Genomic DNA, 8,017 nt, shown 5'->3' with positions numbered 1-8,017 from the left:
GGACTCTCTAATAATTATCTCGGTCTAAAACAGACACACCATCTAAGGTGGTTGGATTCCAATAATCTTGCACTCTCTGAAAATTATCTCGGAACCTCGGGGCTAAAAGCAGCCAAGACACGCCTTATAAGATTGGTGGACTCCAATACAGTTGGACCCACTGAAAATTATCTCGGACACTCTAGGTAAAAACAGCTCAGACACGCCATTTAAGGTAGCTGGACTCCAATAATATTTACTCTGAGAAAATTATCTCGGAAACTTTGGGTAAAAAACTACCGAAAATGTAATTTAAGGTGGCTGAACTCTAATAATGCTGGACCCTCTGAAAATTATCTTGGGACATCTGGATCTTAAATTATTCAACATAACTAATGTGCCATGTACTTCAAATAAGCCAACTCAAATAGTGCGACAAACATGGACCATAATGGTGGAAAGTTTTCCGAACGAACATACATGGACGGAGGTTTTCTTAAGGACCATTTAGGACTGAGAGGTCTGCTCAGAACACGGCGTCAGCAATTGAATTAGCTTTCTGCAGTCGATTCCTTCGGTTAGGGAGGTGTTGGCGACAAGGCGGAGCTCGTGGGCCACTTGGTGGAGCACGGGGACGCAAGGAACGACCGGGAAAGTGGGTAGTCAGAGAGCTAGGGGTTTGGCACTGTGGTGGAGAATAAGGGCGAGGAAGGGAGAGTGCGGCCTAGGGTTCGTAGTGGCGGCGTGAGAGGCTTTTAAGGCGCAGGGGGTGGTGGCAAGAATCCTGGCGCGGCCTCGGCACGGCGGTGACATCGGGCGGTAGGGGAGCTACCACAGAGAAGCTTGGAGGCGCGGGGAAGACGATGATTTTGCGGAAAACCCCCTCGGATTTTTGTAGGCCAGTCTGGGATGTTATCTGGGCTGCAGCTGGACTGCGTTGGGATGCACGCAAAGCGAAGAGATATGGAGAGGGAAACTGGATGAGGCCCAAACAGAGAGGAGAGGTTTTCCCATTTCCTTTTCTAACTATCTTTCAAACTTCTTTTTTCTGTTTTCAAATTTGTTTGAAGATTCAATTTTTTCCTAAAATTTTCAAAATAACCATGTCCTTCTTTACATAATGCAAAGGTGCCAGGTAACCATAGCGTGAAATTTTAAAATAGTCTGAACATTTGAAAACAGAGGGAGATTTAAACCAACATTAGAGTTTTCATATTATTTCCTTTATGCATTTTCCTTAGGAAAAATACTATGATGCTCATGAGGCACAAACAAATCCTAATCCAGGTGTAGCTAAAACAGGGATGTTACATGTAGTTACATGGGATCCACTTTTCCAGAATGTTCTCCCTCTCAGTGGATGCAATTTGTGTGCATAAGCCTTCCTACTATAACAACTGTGAACAAGTGATTCTAGATTTATCCTATCATTTATGCAACATGCTAGGACATGGTGGCAGGGTATACCAGACAGTTTTAACATTCTATGTTCAAATATTGACTTTAACATCAACTGGATTGCCCTTCTCCAACTCTAATGAGGAAACTTCGTATTCTCCTCCACCAGCAGAAGTAAATATGCAGTTCTTGCTCCGCTCAATTAGCTTGTCTAGTTTCTTCCTTATTTCTAGATAAATGTTTTCTGGCCATGTCTCAGATTATTTTAGCTTACTTGCCGTTCTGCGCATTAATTGTAGAACACATTCTAAAGCATAAAAAGAATGGGCATTTCGCTAGCTTCTAATATATAGGTGAAATTAGATAGAGGAAAAGACACTGAGAAAATGCATTCACATAATTAACACAAGCTACTACTGAACACATGCATCAACAACAATGAAAATTACATGTTGAACACATCACAATGGTTATTCAGCAGCATGTCACAATTACAAAAATGACAAAAAAATCCTTGATCCATGTAATGGGTACAAGTTCTTCTATCCAAGCAGCCGCAACAGGACTGGTAGTTTATCCAATTGTTTCTGCCACTTGACAATGGTAGTAGATCTTGTTATGTCCTAGAAGTGATTCTTAAAGACTTCTCCTTTATGACCATCCTTCTAATAATTTTGATGCAAATGCCCAACATAGAACCTTCGTTCTACATCTAGAAACACCTTTTAACTACAGTGATGAGGCCCTGGAAATTAAAGCATGCAAATAATTAACACAAGCAAAATATTAAGAGAAACAAGTAAATAAACACAAGAAAGAAAAATATTAAGAGAAGCAAGGAAGCAAATACCTAACACACGCAAATTATTAAGAGACAAGTAAGTAATTAACACAAGCAAGCAAATAGTAGTGCAAGCAAGAAAATAGTACCTTTTGATTTTCACTCATAATTGTCCATGTAGTTGTATTATTGATGTTCAAATCATCCCTAAGAGTGGTAAAAAATGAATCTCAAGCATTAGTATATTCCACTTCAATCAACCCCATGGCAATTGGGATCATGTAGTTATTTGAATCAATTCCCACAACACTTAATAGTTTTCCTTTGTATTATGTTTACACATGGCATCCATCTATACATATTAGTGGCCTCCAACCTTCCAAGAAACCTTGCTTGCACACATCATATGTAGCCAAGTTGTAAGAACATGTCCTTTACCCCATGTGTGGTTTTGGTAATTGATGACAAATCCCTATGGACTAACGGTTGCATTGAGAATCAATCTTAGGTCAAGTCCATAGTCATGTTGGACTCAAGGTTGTATACAATGATGAAGATGGTGTCGAAGAAAGACAAAGACGGTGTTGAAGATGAAGAGAGAAGACGGCGTAGAAGATGAAGAGAGAAGACGGCGTTGAAGACGGTGGCGTGTATGTTGAAGGAAGACGGTGGCATGAACAATCATGAAGAGTATGGAGGCGGAGCTTGCCGACTCGAGAAGAACGCGCAAGGACTAGGTTTGTGCTCGATAGGATAGTGGGTCGTATCATCGGAGAGAGCTCAAACCTTGCATGCATTGCATCGTGTTCTTGGTTCTTCTTGGTTCTTATGCATGAAACAGTTTTCGGTTGCATCGCATGTTGCACGCGAGAGAGTGATGATTTTCTCGATATATCGTATTGAGAGGTTACACCTCTATGACCATGAGAAAATCATCACTCACTCTTTTCCATGATTTCATCATGTGAGAAGGTAGCTCTTGTCGCCCTCTTTCCAACAAAACTGGTTTCATGTCATTCCGAGTTTTCTAGCCCGAGTTATCACATTTTCCGTTTGGTAGAAAAAGAAAAAGGAAAAAGGGGGCGGTAGTACCGCTTGGGCTTCCGGCCCAGTACCGCACAGCCCTTCCAGGCTTACTGGACCCAGAGCGGTACCAGGCCGGTACCAGCCCGGTACTACCGTACATCTTACGGTACCAGGCCCGGTACCAAAGCCGGTACTACCGGCCCAGACTTTTCCATCGCCGCACGGCCCAGCTCCCCTGCTCGCTGCAGCTAGCCGCCACGCCGCTCGCTCGCCTCGAGGCCCGCGCCTCGATCCGCCTGCGCGGAGACGCCCACGCCCATGCTCCCGCTCGCCCGACACGGGCGTTGACCCGTAGGCCACGCTGGCCAACTCCTGGCCGCTTCCGCCCGCGCTGCACACGCTGCTGTGCCGACCTGCTGCTGGCCCCACTGCGCTGCTGCTGCTCACCTGCCATACCGCATGCAGCTGCTGCTGCTGCTTCGCTGCATTCACACGCGCGCGCCTGCCCTGACCCCTGTTGCATGCTACGCCGCTCGCTGCTCCTCTCTGCATTTCTTCTCTGCAGTTTTGCACAAGCGGTAGTACCGCTCCACAGAGTGGTACTACCGGTTTGGCCCGATTCAGATCTGTTTTTTGCACAGTTCGCGCGCAAGCGGTAGTACCGCTTCGACAAGCGGTAGTACCGCTTTGGGCGCGGATCTGACCGTTTTCTCAGCCCCAACAGCTATATTTTGCAGCCCCTATATATATATCTCTCTTCCACCTCCGACCCAAGTAACCCTTCCCCTCTATTCTCTCTCCTCCATTGTTGACCTTGGGTTTTTCTTCCTCCTCTTGATCCCCCCACTATTTGTTGCATATTTTTGGGGGAAAGGAGAGAGGAGATCTAGATCTAGAGCTTCACCAATTGAATCCCTCTCTAAGTGAGGGGATCTTGCTAGATCTAGATCTTGGAGTTTCTTGGTGTTTCTCCACTCTTTGTTCTTCCTCCCTTATTCCCCCAATAGCTTCTTCTAGCTTTGTTGGAATTTGGGAGAGAAGAACTTGGGCATCCTAGTGGTGTTCTTAGCCATTGCATTAGGTGCATCGGTTTGAGTTCTCTCCGGGGTTTCGATCTCGTAGAGTGTGTGTTCCTCCTTAGTGGTGTTCTTGCCTTAGTGGCCATCTTGCCTCTTGTGGCGCATCGCATCCTTGGTGGAGTTGGTTTCCTTGGTGGAGTGTGTTAGCCTCTTGTGGCGCATTGCATCCTTGGTGGAGTTGGTTTCCTTGGTGGAGTGTGTTAGCCTCGTGTGGCGCATAGCATCCTTGGTGGAGTTGGTGTCTTGGTGGCCTTGCCGCCGGTGTGGCGTGTTGTAGCCTCTTGTGGCCTTGTACTTGAGAGCCTCTGTGTTGTGGAGTTGCCTCAAGCTTGATACTTGGGAGTTTGCCCAAGCTTGTACGGGTTCGGTGACCACCCTCAAGGGTCCCTTAGTGGATCGAGGCTTTTCTCCTTGGAGGAAAGGCTCGAGGAGAATACGGTGGCCCTAGTGGCTCATTGGAGTGCCTCGTGCCTCCACACCGCTCCAACAGAGACGTAGCACCCTTGGGTGTGAACTTCGGGATACATCATCGTCTCCTCGTGCATCGGTTACTTCTCAACCCAAACTCCTTTACCTATGCGCTTTACATTGCGATATCTATCATGCTTGATGCTATACCTATCTTGTTATCACCTTGTTGCTCATTATGCTAGCATAGTTTATTGGAGCACTTAGGCAAACCCCTAGTTGTTAGGCTTTGAGCTAAACTAGTAAACACTTGTATTTTTATTCCGCCTAGTTTAGCTCTCAAGTAGAAGTTTTTATACACCGCCTATTCACCCCCCCCTCTAGGCGACGTCCTAGAACATTCAATTGGTATCAGAGCTAGGGCTCTCTTATCTTGTTGGGCTTCACCGCCTAGAGATTATGACGTCGGCTAGAGGATTAGTGCACATTTCCTCCTTTACATTTGATGGCACTAATTATGATGCTTGGAAATTCTACATGCTTGATTATTTTAGGGGCATGCACCCACATGTGGAGCGAATTCTTGATATGGGTTTTTCTCCTCCTAAGGATCCACAAAATCCAACTTTTGAGGAGAAGAAAAAGTCTTATCTAGATGCTCAAGCTACTAAAGTGCTTTGCCGTGTTGTGAGTCATGTAGTGATTTCCTCCATTGCGCCCTTCCGGAGTGCTCATGAGGTTTGGACAAAGCTTCAAGATACATATGGTGGATCCAAGACCATTGAGGATGATCACACTCCTTCCACTTCACCAATGTGTGGTAAGACACAAGGTAATGGTATGGTGAGTGGTGATTAACATTGCATTGTGGATAGTGAGCGCTCTCTTGATGATTCTTCATCTCTATCCCATTGCAATGACTCATCTTTGACTTTAACACTTGTAGCACTATAAATGCTTTACATGCTAGTGTAGATAGTCCTTGCATATCTTCATCCCATGATGATATGCTTCTCTTGTCTTGTTGCCATAATGAAGATACTTTGCTTTCCTCTAATACTTGTGTGACTAACAATGTAGAGGAAACCGAAGATACTATGGGTCAAGACAAGATCTTGGATGGAGCTTCAAGGAGTTCATCTTCTTCATCATCGCACGGTTCCTACACTTGCCTTATGTCTAAGGCTTCTAAGGTATCTCCTTCCTTGGAACCCTATCTATCTAGTGATGATGAGGATGATGATATGGAAGGACTTAATGTTGCTTCCTTAAACAAGTTGGGAGAGTCGGTTTATCATGCTCTTCCTAAGAAGAAACTTGCCCGCTCTAGCTTCATGAAAATCTTTGATTTTTCCATTGAGAGCACAAAACGTATTGAGAAAATGGAAGAGCATGAGCGCGAGTATGAAAACGAGATTGCAACTCTTAGTAAAGCTATTTAAAAACAAAAAGCCACCAAAGAAACTCTTGAAGAGAACTTTGCTATAAGGATACTTATGGAAAGGGAATCTCGTGATAGTGCTTTAGAGGTGGCACAAGATTTTCGAACTAAAAATGTTGAGCTAGAAATTGCTCGTGATAAACTCCTTGAGGATTTTGAGCTTCTCAAAGGTAGCTCTAGGGCTATGGAGAGTGAGCTCATCAAACTCACCGAGCCCTTGAGAAATTTAAGGCTCTCAACCAAATAGAGCTTGCTAAGTTGCCTTCTCCTTGTGCTATAATTGATAATGCTTGTGCTACTAACTCTACCTCTTGTGAAGCTTCCATCTTGAAGGAGAATGTTGAGCTAAGGGCTCAACTTGCTTTGCTAACAAGCAATTATGAGAAATTGGAAGAAAGTCATGGAAAGCTTTCTAGCTCCCATGATGATCTTCTAGTCTCTCATGATTTGCTAAAGTTAGCTCATGAGGCTATCATGTCAAAGGTAAAATCTTGTGAGCCTCATGTGAGTACTAGCACTACCTCTCAAAATGCTATTTTGCCATGTGCTAGTGCTTTTAGTTCACCCACTCATGCTATTGACTTATATTGTGGTGAACTACCTTCTATGCCGTGTTCTACAATTCCATGTGCTAGTGCTAGTAATTCACCCACCCATGCTATATCTTGTGGTGAATTACATACCTTGCCTTGTTGCTCTGACAATAAAGCCTCCACTTCCTCTAGTACTTGTGCTGTTACTAACCATGTAGGGGAAATCGAAGAGCTCGAGGCCCAAGTCTCTTCTTTGAATAAGGACTTGGTAAAGGGTCATGAGGGGAAGCAATTCCCCAATGACAAGAGTGGACTTGGATTCAACTCCAACAACAAGAACAAGTCCACCTCGCACAAGCGGAGGAAGGGCCAAGGGCATGTGAAGGACCACGCCAAGATTGTGTGCTTCAAGTGCAAGATTGAAGGGCATCATGTTAGATTGTGCCCCTTGAAGAAGAAGCCACTTGGCGTGAAGAAACAAGGGAAGCGGCCTCAAGATGGAGCTCATGGTCTACCTCAAGGCCAAGCTCAAGGTCTACCTCAACTTGAAGAAGGGCCGCTACCCGAGAAGGATCAAGCCAAGGCTCCCGTTGCGGAGAAATCAAGTGAGAAGAAGGGGAGTAGAAGAAGATGCTACATATGCCGTGAGAAGGGCCACATATCCTCCTTTTGCACTAGTGGTAACTCATCCAACCCTATCTTGATCCATGGTGCTTACTCTCTACATAAGGATAAGGTTGGCGATGTGTTTGCCAAATATGTTGGCACTCAAAGTGGTTTCACAAAAAGAACCATTTGGGTTGCCAAGCCTATTGTGACTAATTTCTTAGGACCCAACTTAGTTGGGGACCAACAAACCAAAACTTGATCAATAGGTACATGTGGAGGGCATGGAGGCTTGACTAGCTCATGAAGACTTAGGGGATCTTCATCATTCTCACTTCCTCAAGTCAAGTAATATTCCGTTCATTCTTTACCCATGCTCCTCCTTGCGGTAACGAGTCCTCAACTCCTTTACATTGAAAGTTACTCGCTCCCCTTTTACATGTGTTGGTTTTGTGCCTTGCATGTGATTGTGTATGTTGTGCTACCTACTTGCTTATCTTGTTTCTTATATATGTTGGGTGGCACATCATGTACAATTGTTCTTTATTGAGCCTATTGCATCTTGTTCATATCTTAGTTGTTGGCTCATGTGAGAAATTAATGGACTATCCCATTTTGGGGGAGTGATATGCTTCGTGCATTTCACAATCCTAAAATGTGCGACATGATGAATTAAAATTCTATAATGTCCATTAATTATCTCACTTGGTTCTTATTTCCTCTTGCACGAAAAATGTCTTTATCACATTATGGGGGAGTATTGTGC

This window comes from Lolium perenne, chromosome 7, assembly GCF_019359855.2.
Source record: "Lolium perenne isolate Kyuss_39 chromosome 7, Kyuss_2.0, whole genome shotgun sequence".
In the NCBI taxonomy this organism is placed as follows: domain Eukaryota; kingdom Viridiplantae; phylum Streptophyta; class Magnoliopsida; order Poales; family Poaceae; genus Lolium; species Lolium perenne.
This window is presented reverse-complemented; position numbering follows the sequence as displayed.